The following is a 12,546-nucleotide window of genomic DNA, read 5'->3' as shown; positions in this document are numbered from 1 at the left end:
TCACCCAGAACGGGATATGGTGTAGGAGGATTTTTGCGCATAGTTTCTCTACATCTACATTAAAGAGCCGCTGGAAAAGGTTGAACCAGTTAGATACAACATCGTTCGTACACAAAAAAAATGATATAGCAATAAACAGATGCAAATATGTTGGCGAAATGTGTGTTGTTGGAATAAATTAAATTTAATTAATTAAAATGCGTTAAAATTGTCACTTAAACGGTTGTGAACACAAGTGGATTCTTAATATGACTGTTGATTAAGGCGATATATTAATAAATCCCGATCGATTAACACTAATTGATGCATATTTTTGAATTTGAATTGAAATATGACATTATCCTATGAATATGAAAATGACTAGCCATTCTTAATTGTAGTTTTAGATCTCTTTTATCTACTTCAGAGGGTTTAATTTTTGCAAACTATGAAACTGCTGCTTAACAAGAAACTTCCCTTTTTTAACAGGAAACTTATACTTCTACTAGTGCAAGTTCCTCCTAAAGAAATGATTTTGAACACGCACTCTATTGTGCGATGGGATGGCATTAACCCGGAAACACGCCGTCAGAAACAGCCCTCTCGACACAATTTCTTAAAGCACGCATTCCATCGTTCAACACTTGCACAGTGACGTTTGGCCACCGTACGCATCGCAGTCGGGCTGACGGTGCACGATCAGCATATATCTTCAACATCACAATCACAAAAGCATACAGGGATCAAAGCGAAAGCGATGTGGTAGCACTTTCGTGTATTCCACCCGGTAGCATTTAAACCCCTACCCCGTCGTAAGCCCTTACTTCGTGTGTTCGTTTCCGGTAAAAGGGAAAACGCAAAGCGGACTGTTGCACATTCCACCGTGAACCTTGCCCCACAGTATGATCGGGTTTTGGGTACCGCAAACAGAAAGAAACCAGACCAGAACACGTCGTGCTTTGTGGTGCGGTACAGTCACAAAGGACGTTACGGTGTGGTGGCAACTTTGTTATTTCCACTTATTTACATACTATCCCTGGTTCTGGTGAAATGGGTCTTTTAAGAACAAGGAAATGAAGAATGCAAGGGATCGGCGCATTGCGGACGAGTGTCGTGGGGGGGACGGTGATGGTGGTCGGGAAAAACTGTCAACCCGCATTTTGCTAGGAAGAGGCAGAAAGTTGATTGGCAAACCGAAAGAACGTGGTGGTGTGACGCCATCAGCTAGTGCAATAAACTAGAGAAACCGGTACGAAGGTTCCAGTTCATGAAAGAAGCGGTTGAAGGGTGGCAGACTCGGTAGCAAAGGGTGGCAAGTGAAAAAAAATATTAAGAAAAATGCCGCACTGAAAGATTCGCGTTTTTTTTTCAGGTGGAATTACCGTAGGATGGAGATAGGTAGTAGACGTATCTGGAGCTATCGTGGAGAGGAACGAATTCGTATGACATTTAACAAAATGGGAAGATGCTATATGTACAGTGTGGAAAATTCGTTTTCTTGAAGTATTCAGCACATCGTGAGCAATGTGGAGTATTGAAGAAATATAAATGATAAAATCGTTGCAGTATTAGGTATACTCGCAAGGGTTTTTGAGTTTGAATGGTAAAGTTGCAACTATTACTGGATTCTTTTCAAGTTGAAGTGAAACTAGTAGATGATGATGTGGAATGTTACAAAATGTGGAATGATGCCAATGTTACTGATTTTGTGCGAAGCTTTTCTATGTGAGTAGAGAAATCTATACACACTATCGGATTAATCTTGTTAAAGCTTGAAAAGGCGAAAACAAAAGATTCGTAATCCATCTCAAAACATTCCGGTTCAAGTTGAAAAGAATCCAGAAATTATTTATAAGTTTTCTAGTTTATCTGTAAGGCTGAACTCGTTTTGTAGGAACTGTAAACAGTAATTCGATTTAAAGATTTTGAAAATGTTGTTGTTAATTAAAACTGTTTCAGATGAAGTATATTGATTCGGTGCATAAAATGTACAGTGTATTATTGAGTTTAGGAAAAATATGTTGATAATATGATTGTTTGAGAAATGTTCTTCTGTTTTTTCATTGACTTATTATCTCCTATGTGGGGCGGCCCGGTGGTGCATGTGAAAAACGGCGCCCGTCTACATGGCAGGACCGGGTTCAAATTCCATCCGAATGAACAAAGAAGTAAAGTAGCACAATTCATGGGAATAATTTTTAACTGGAGAAATAGACACCCTTATTTGCAGGAAAGATTTAACACTTATGCTCCAGGAAAAATTATTCAAAATAGGTAACTTTTAGCTGCTGAACTACAATTATACAGCCAACGAGGTTTTTTTTAATGATGATATGACACTTCAGCAACGTCAAAGAACACTTCGACTTCAGCAATCTGCAGCAATTCAGCAATTTATTCAGTTTAATACATCGTTTCAGACTTCTTAATTTTTGAGTATTTTTTTAGGATACGGTTAAGTTCAGTTTTCAGACCACACTATCTGCCATAAATCGAATAAATAAATAAATAACGTAGCCGGAATGAGTTTGTCGTTGCATCGTGTGGTGTTCCAAACGAGATCGAAATGACTCCCGTTAAAAAGCATTCATTCAACACATTTTAAGCAAATTTGTCGCACCACATTTCTAAATGAAATGCGAACATAAAAATGGTAAAAGTCGCCAATATAAGTGAAGGTCTTCAAGGTTATTATTAATTATGAAACAGGCCATTATTAATCAAGAAGAAAAGGAAACTAATTAAAAGATAATTGCAAACACACTACTAACATTTCTATCGATATATCACCGTGCATAACTGTTAGTCAGTCTAAAAATGACTCTCACACACCGTTCATGGCACTTCACCGTTTGCAATGTACATTCTTCATTACAATGCTTGAAAACACCGCAAGCTCAGTGGGTGTAACATCCGGCTTTATGGCTGTTTACCGCCTGCTGGGAGTCAGTTGCCGGTGGCACGTGCTGGGATGGGGGGTAAGGCGACCGGATGATTTTCAGTTCCTTAATGACCCCATGGGGAGTGCTGTAAAGTCGTTGCCTTTGACGAACCTCGTGAAGCTGCTGTGAAGCCTTAGGGGAATAGCGTTGAGTCGAGAGATTTTGTCAATCATTTGTCAATCAACAATCAACAACCAACGCCTATCCAGCGTTGGTGAATATCGTCCAGCAACACACACACCGTAAGAAATCGATAGGGAATGAGTAAAATACAATGACGAACGTTTCGCTGTGTTTGGTAAAGTGCGCTGTGGAACTGGTAGCTTCCTCCCGAAGCAACGCGATTTTACAATGATGGTGTTAGTTTGTGTGTAATAAAAGCAGCAAAAAAAAAAGTTGGTCGAACTCTGGTTGGGGATCGAGATGAAAAACCCGCCACTCCACACCATGCCCAACAGCACGATGACATGCATTTGAGATCCTGCCGAGTGACACAAATCAATTTTCTATCCCTTCGACAACGGAAATAAGGATAAAATACGAGCCATCAGGAAGAAGCTGAGTGCTGTTAGCGCACATGTTCCAGTTCCTCGTACCAGTGCCACGCCGCTTGTGAACGATCGCAGGTGCTGAGCTGTGGACAGTAAATTAAAAGTTTACTCCCAGTGCCGGGCGACAGATGTGAAACTTTAATCGAAACATCGCGTTTGGGTTGATTTATTTTTTTCGGTTTTGTTTTAGTGAAGCTGCCTAGGAGATGATCCAGGGATGAAGCGATTTATCTATTTCGTACGGGACAAGCGAGACAGGATTCATATTTAATGAACCAATCAAATATTATAATAGCCTATGACATTGAGCCGCCTGGTTGCGTTGGGCCCGATTCCAGCGACTTAGGGCTGAAGCTTGAAGGAAGGGACACAAAAAAAAAAGGCATCGACACAAGCAGCAAAAGGATTAATACTGCTCCGTCCCGGCAAACCGTCACGATACGACAGGAAGATGCTGCTGAGGTATGTACGACTTGGTAGAGAATTTGCATGAGAATTCCGTACCGAGTTTTGCCGCTCCACCAGCACTCGTTCGCACTGCGTTCAGCTGTCAGCTTGTCCCGTTCCGATGGCGACCGATCCGGAAACCGGACACGACATTCTATTTATAAAGCCATTTATGCAAAATCCTTACCTCTTATCGAGAGTATCGTTCGCTCTGGTTAGAGCGCATGATTGAGGAACAGTGGAACATTTGAGGGAAACAGCAGGGAGGATTACTTTTGCCATCCTTGACAGTAAACTTCACGAGCTGGCCGTAGGTAGTCACGAAGTGTGGCGGGGGAAAGATGAAATGCTTTCGCACGTCTTAACTTCCTGACGCTCGGTGCCCTCAAACGCAACGCAGCGTTTGTGCCGGAACGCCATTTGAATTATTCAGCAAAAAAGGAGGAAAGTGGGAAAAGCCAACGAAAACACGGCACGACAGGTAGGGATCATTAATTATTGTGGTTTCGAAGCGATTTTAAGAAAACGGTTTAATGTTTTAACGCAACCATCGATCGGGCTGACCTTTCGGGGCTGGGTGAGGGCTTTTTTGTGCTGAAATATGCTTAGTAATTTTAGAAAATTCTAAGAATGGCTTGTGTTTTAGCGAGAAGCATTTAATTGAATGTAACGAAAAAGGTGCTTCATTTTTTTGTAAATAAGAATTTGTAAGGTAAGTAAAATAAAAGGCAAGTAAAAAAATGCAAGTCTTTGTAAATTTGTTTCTTTTTTGTTTGAAGTACAATCTTGGGAATCTTCGCCTTTACCTATTTTACTTTGCTTATGTTTGAGATTTATACCCATTATTTTTCCTAAATATCTTTTCTCTCATTAATATTGTTACATTTTCTGTATTAGGAAGATGGTCTAATTGTCCATTTAAAATTTTAGCTACTTAAACCTAATAATACCTCAAGATGTTTATGCAAGAATTTTAATCCCGGAGAAAAAAGTTTAATAATTCGTTAACCTCCTACTTTTAGCGACACGAAAGCTTTATTATTACGTTTCAAAATGGGCCTATAACTGGCCATGATATCGACCTAAAGTTAATCAAAGTGACCCCTCTATTGCAGTTTTCCATTAGGACAATAATATTTAAACAATATCCTAACAACAGCTTTTTTTAACTGATTGCTTGTCCTATACATTGTAGCAACAATTAAACTTCGACAAGCATTGCGTTCCAAAGTTCAGAAAAAAGTAAATAATTGATTTCGGAACAAAACTGGACACTGGTAAGCGAATAACAAATTGTTTACCGTCGAATAGTCGACCCGTGTTATACAACGTGACCAGTGGATAATGTCACTACATACTGTTACTTCTCCAGCTATAATTGAAAAGAAAGTGGTAAGTTGCAAGGAATTTGTTTTCAAGTGCCTTCTTTTTCCCAGAAGCATTTTTGTTGTTATTTCTGAATTGGTTCTGTTCCTGTTTTTTTTTGTTGGTTCCACAAAATCACATTCCAAATGATTGCTGTTGAAGGCATCAACCGACCAACCGGAGTACTCGTAATGGATGCAACACTGTACGAGAGCACTTAGCTCGGATGCAGCACAATCAATCAACGCTAACCGATTCGATTTGACGGTGAAAAAGAGCTTAGATGCTTCCGGAATGAAGGTGGTACGCTGTTCACTTCCGAAAGAATTTACTCTCATTGTTGCCACAGAGAATGGAAGCTGGTAGAATATCTCTTTATCTCTGCTGCTGGTGTACTGGTTCCTTCCAGTATGTTTGTAAGGTTCCAGCAGAAAGCTTCCAGATCTCGATAATTCGTACGTCTTGGGTAAGGATTTCTTACAATTGCTGCAAGTTGGATTGTGTAAAATCAACAAAACAGTCCGTTCTTTTCCCTTCTGACCGTGATGATGCTCGCCGTCTCTGGACAATGAATTGATTCCCCAACGATGGTTCCATCCGGGAAGGTTCCTACTTCCTGCTGTCCATTTCGTATTTATTCAATGAACGGGTTGGGAAGAAGGGTTCCCGTTTTTACCGTATGTGCGCAAGTGTCGGTAACGATAGAAATAATTACAACGGCCAACAAAACGTTTGGCTTTATAATCCATCCGGCCCACCACAATACAGTTTGGTTCCCTGTGCGTCTGGACAAGGAAGTGCTCTGTATGCCGATGAAAACTTGGGACCTAACTTTCTTGCGCTCGTCGTACGTCGTACAGCTACATCGACCACAATCTTTGTTTACCCACCGACAATAGATTTGTATGTTTGCGTACACATGTGAGGCCTTCTGTTAGCCTGTGATCATCGTCGAGTAAAGCGGATGTAATTTATTTTCCGAACCCAGTGCAATTATTGTTCACTTAACGAGCTTCAACGAGGTAGAACATGGTTTAGTGGGTGTAGATGCAATTTTGCAGGTAGGTAATCCGATTTTTTTACCGGGTGAAAATTTAACAAGCACTTAAAGCGATTATGAAACATTTGGTAGGTTTTACACTTTAAACCAGAAATTCGAACATTGCATTAGGCGAAAAACGACCGAAGCATTTAGATATCCTGATCAAAATTCTACGAAAAACTAAATCAAGATTATGGATATGAAATTTACAGTTCTAGTGAACAGATTTGCAAATCCATCTGCCATTACTACATCATACATTACTATCCCTCTTATACCTAGACGCTGCTGATGATGCACTAATTTGTGCAAATGGATTAGTTGATTTCATTTCCTCGAAATGGCGCAAAGTTCGTAGGACCCGATGCAAATAACGCTGACAAAACGAGAACCCAAATCTACCAATTTAGATTCGTAGTAAAAACGAAATTAAAAAAAAAATCCCCCGACAGGCAGATTGCGTTTTCACGTTTGCGTGCGTGTTTTGCTTTGAACTGGAAAATGCGTTCGTTGGTGTGGCGTGTGCAACGGTACGCTAATCGGAGCAAATTCTATTTGCTCAATAATCCGTACCGTACCGCAATCATTAGGCTACCCGCATATGATGCATTGGTGCAGAAATGGAGGGAAAATCCAGGAAAAGAAAAAAAAAGCAAATTTGTACCACAGTGAAGAATGGTGACCGTGTGGGGGGAATGTGTGATAAAATCGATATGGAATGTAAATGTAATATTAATTAACATATTGCAATTTGTGTCCTAGCAAATAAGCGGTTACGGTAAGGTGAGGTTGTATGGAAAGGAATGGGAATTTACATGCGTAGCAACGTGTTGAAATTTTAAAGCTGTTTTCGTACTTAAAACGGACAACAAATTTACAGGGGTTTTGCTAAGAAGAAATTGATTTTGTTCATTGCTTTCTCAGCGAATCATTTATAAAGCTTTGAAAAGCGTTTATTTGAAAAAGCTTTAAACACAATCGTTTCCTAAAGTAGATAAGAGTGTTCGAGCTACCTCGACGAATTAAATACCAAATTAAACAAAATCCAGAAATGGTTTCAACTTTACCACTTGAACTTGAAAACCCTGTAGGATGGCGCTTGGTCGTACGGGTAATAGTCTGGGGTGGGCAAATGGGGACTCACAAATGATATTATAATGATCAACGTGGATGTTGATGACATCGACATCAGTGCAAGCGGTTGCTAATGGTACCCGATGGCTATGGGAGCTGTTTTTTCCAAAAGAAAATTTGGTTAGCTTAGGCTGTGTTTTGTCAACTTTATTACAAACCTTGTGCTTTTCAATGTGTATTTTCGCGGAATATTTTAAAATAAATAAAAAAAAGTGTATAAATGATTTAAACCCTATATAGTGCAACCCTATGTAGTCTATTAAAATAAAAATATCAAGCATCATTTGGAGTGTGTTAAAAAGTTATACAAATATGTTAACAATGTTTACCAACGAGAGACCGAACTGTCCATTCCGTATGGTGGATACTATGTTCTATGTAGTGTAAATAAGAGAACACTACACACTGGCGCACAAACAGAAATGGATGTTTACTCAACAGTATGAAGCTTTATAAATAAACTATGAATTTGCAGTTGTAATGTAAATATGATTTGTTAATTAGCAAGATATTTCTATTAGTTTATTTGCGTTTAATTACATACAGTGGTGGTGTTTTTTGAGTTTTTTTATGTGTATGTTATTTATGTTCCATGTGCTAATAGGCAAGTGTCAAAAGAATAGGTTTCGCAAAAAAAAAGTTCACACAACATCAATAAGTTCTTGAGTGCCTCATATCGAATACGTTTGTGTTGCTTAGTACTTTAGCATAATTTATTGCTTTTTGTTTTTTAAAGGTTTTACCAAAATGTGAATCATTGAGTTTTTTGATGAAATGTTACGTTTTGTTTCTGAAGTGGCACTCAGGTGTATGGCTTGAGCCATGGTGTGATTAAGAACTTTTTCCTTATTGATAATAAGATGAAAACAGCAGAAAATAGGATATGACTTGTTCAATAATTTGTTTTTGTACATTTCACTTATCCGAATTTGTAATCCATAATTCACTTCTCCTTATGAATCTGAATGAAAAATAAGATGAAAAGAAAATAAAAGAAAGAATAATAAGATATAAGAAATTTGATGAGGTTTTGAAGGTTCCTTGATTCTTTTCAAATTGAACTGGAATGTGTAAATTTAGTAGATATATTTTAACAACTTTAACAAACTTTTGCAAGTTGAATTGTTATAATCCTTTTTCAAAGCTTTTTCAATTCGCACTGTTTCAAAACTTACACAGAGATGTGTTAGAAAATGTACACATAGATGTGATCATACGATCCGTGGGAGAAATATACAAGGGAATTTCGGAATATGCGTTGAGAAAAGAGAAAAGGAGTAATGACAGAGCCTTCGTAATACAGATACAGTCTTTTCTCGAGTTTATTAAGTTTTCTTTATGTAAAATAAAATATTTAAATATTGATTTTTTCTTCTTCTTCTTGGCTTAACGACCTTACAGGTCACGCCGGCCATTTCTGGCTTACGAGACTTATTTTACCACGTAGCTGGATAGTCAGTCCTTGCTACGGGGGGACGGTCCGGATGGGATTTGAACCCGGTCCGGCCGTGTGGACTGGCGCCGTTTATCAAATGCACCACCGGGCCGCCCCTATTGATTTTTTAATATTCCCAAAAATATGTTATTTGTATTTCGTTTAGGCCAGTTAAACAAAATTCTAAATTGAGGGGGAAAATAAAACTATTAATTTTGAATACAAATAAAAATCAGTATTCAATTTGAAACAATCAAGTAAAACAGCGACATATGACTTTAGTAGTCGAATGTCTAAAAGAGAGTGGATGTCCCCTTGAATATGACTAAGAATTGTGAGCTTTTTCTTCATCGGTCTGCTCAGGGTGGAGCACATGGCCAATCGGTCGCCAATCCGTTTCCAGGAAATTCGGTCTAGGACTACAGTTCTCCACGGCTGCATTCCATCTCCGACAGGTTCGCCTCCACCTCATCCAGCCAACGAGCTCGCTGTGCTCTTCTACATCTTGTGCCGATCGGGTCGCTGACGGGCACCTTCCTGGGAGAAGCATGAGTCTGACATCCTCGTCACTTCTCGCACATAGCGCCGAAAGAGCACTCGCTGTTCGAAAATAGCGAGTGCATTGGCGTCCTCCGTTATCATAGTCCAGGAATCATACTCGTAGAGAACTACCGGTATGCTACGTATCAGTGTGCGAAATATCGTGCATTTCGTGTGTTATTGGAATCTTCTTGATCGCAAGAGTTTGTGCAGTTCGTAGTAGGCACGATTTCCCTGAACAATGCGCCTTCGGATTTCGCTGTTCATGTTGTTGTCCGATGTTACGATCGTACCAAGGTAGCGGAACTCCTCTACCACCTCGAGATCGTCGCCATCTCTTGATACTCTGCTTCCTAGTCGGGCTCTATCACGGTCCGAGCCTCCGGCAACCTGTTACTTTGTCTTCGTCGCATTGATCCTCAATCCAATTATGTAGGCCTCGCGTTTCAATCGGATGTACGCGTCACACGAATGGTAAGCTGCTTAGGTTTATAAAAGGTGTTGATCCTCTCAATAAGAAAAAGAAGTAATGAAAAAAACAGTTGTCATTTTACGCAAATTCATTTCTGAACTACGATCTCGGACTATGTAGATACAGCCAGATTATTAAAGTGGAATGGATTCCACATTTACCGCAATATATTCTAGTTAAACTTGCAACAAATTCAGATATGATTCCAACTTTACCGTTCGATCTTGAAAACCCTGTATATGCCATGTTTGATAAAATATTCCAATTTTGCGATCACTCTGTACTCAAATCTTTGCTTGACATCGCGCTACCCTCAAATTGATAACGAGCCATTAGGTATTGCTACAGATCAAGATCGAAAACTGTTATAGAGGCAAATTAGAAAACAGCAGAATTTTCGATGCAATTTATGTTGAAATGTTTCCAATTTTTCTTTTCTACAAAGCATTTTACTGTTAAACTTGCGGACACTATCGATACGCTCTTAGCCAGAATGTGTCATAATTATCGGTTAAAAACGATTCAGCTATCTGCTAAACTCTCCATCCTTTGGAAAGAATATCTTGGAAGGAAATATCTTTAAAAAAAATAGCTTAAAAACGCTTTCTTAAGAGTGTGTTTGTGAAGCGACTGGCCGAAAAAGAGACGAACCACCCGCAACACCAACGGTTGATGAATTTCGTCGATTCATTCCGGAAAGCAATAAATCTTGGTCGAAGCATGATAAGTGACGTCGTCACCCATGTCCTTCATCGTCACCCGTCCGCCCATCGTAACTGTAATGCGTCCCGCGCCACCTTCGTGCACCGTCCGCAAGCAATTTAGTGACTGTTTTCGTTTCGTGAAACTCGTTCAATCATTCCATCAACGGAATGTTGCTTCAAAAAAGCCCTGCCTGTGCTAGGACCACGGACGACAGCTTGGCCCATGGATGATAAAGTAATGAAGTATCGCAGCAGATATTTTCACCATGCTTTGCTCGGTGCTGAATCTCGTAGGCACATTCAGGCGCTGGTGGTTTGTCGCAAGCGCGACCAGATTTGCTCGCCACCGAAAAAAATGGGCACGCGTGCGTCAAGCACGATAGATACATTATCGTTATGATTAATCTTAATCTTTTTTTATTGAATTTTGACATATTTTCCAGCCCGCTGGGAACGCGAGAGTGATAGAGACTTCGTACACACGTTCCGTGGCTTGACTGTCCTGCGGACGGATCAGTGCCTATCAGTATTTCCACAAGCTTCAAGCAGCTTAAAATGTGTGTTGTGCTTTCCACGATAAGGATGGATTGGGCTGATATACCCTTGCCGATTTTGCTCCGAAATGAGTGCACTGTACACCGAGTGGTCGATTTGCTTACGATTGAGAAAGCAGCAATCGGTTCATTATACGTTGGCCGGTTCCGTTTCCACCCCCAAAACGGTCATTCTGGGCAGGGACATCGTTTAGCGTTCCAGGCATAAATAATTGACTGTGCTTCTTGTCACCTTCTTGAATGGCCCCAACGATGGTGTGCCAACATTCTAGACGATAGCCGACGACATTCCATTTATTTGTCCCTACTGTCCTCTATCAGGTCGGAATTCTGCTCGGTGTCTGTAGGAGGTCTCTTTTTTTTTACTTCGTATTCTTCAAATCCATTAGAAAATACACATTTCTTTCAGTTTGTCTGCAGACGTCCTCCCCCCCTTCCCGCTTCTCCCCTGGTCTGTTCAGGGTTCGGATACGGTTACGTCTGAACTCACAACAAGAGCAACAAAAAAGAAAAACACATCCGCCTCGGACCATAATCCTACGAGTGATGAGAAAGCACCATAATGCTTTTTGACGACCCCATACCACCGACGACGCACTTTCGACGCGACAACTTCGAAGCACTCACTGCCTTTCTTCCTCATCGCGGTTACTCCGGTGGAAAAATCCGTTCGTTCCTAGCCCGGGTTCTTTCCATCGTTAGCAATATGATTCGCATTCGAATGAGTGCGCTTTGTGGTGCGTGCGAGCCGCTGTCATATCACGTCCGCCATTACTCACGTCCATTCTACCATCGGTTTATCAGCAAATGGGGTGTGGGGGAGGGTTTTCTTTTTTTCTATTTTTCTTTTTCGAGCTTTGATGCTGTGCACAATTCGTCCCAACACTCGAGGTATTAGCGCGACGTGCAGAAGTTATGTAATCGTATTTTGTTGGAAGGATTTCGGGCATTTTAGAGCTTGGGATGGTCGATGGCAGTTAATGTTCGCTTTGAACGCGTGTGAGTATGATTTAGTGCAAGTAAGCTTACTGATTGTGAGAAATACTTTGTTTTTTTTTGCTGCTATGTGAATGTGGATGAATTAGTTTTGGAAAATCTTTATCCGATAATGCAGTAAGTTGGTGTATTATGCTAATGTGCAGATAGATTTAATTGGAAGCAGCATTGTAAAATGCTATTTTAAACCATTGCTTACAGCTAGTTTGCATTAATTCGCTGAATGGTTTACCAAACGTAAGCAGGAATAGATGCTGGAAAGGATTAGCAGGCATTAGTGACTACGGGGATTAATCCGCTTTAAACTTTGCCGGTTGTAAAATTAAAACAAAAATTACATTGAGCGTCATAATGGGCAAAACGATGTGAACATTTGTACCAAAAA

This window comes from Anopheles funestus, chromosome 2RL, assembly GCF_943734845.2.
Source record: "Anopheles funestus chromosome 2RL, idAnoFuneDA-416_04, whole genome shotgun sequence".
Classification (NCBI taxonomy): domain Eukaryota; kingdom Metazoa; phylum Arthropoda; class Insecta; order Diptera; family Culicidae; genus Anopheles; species Anopheles funestus.
This window is presented reverse-complemented; position numbering follows the sequence as displayed.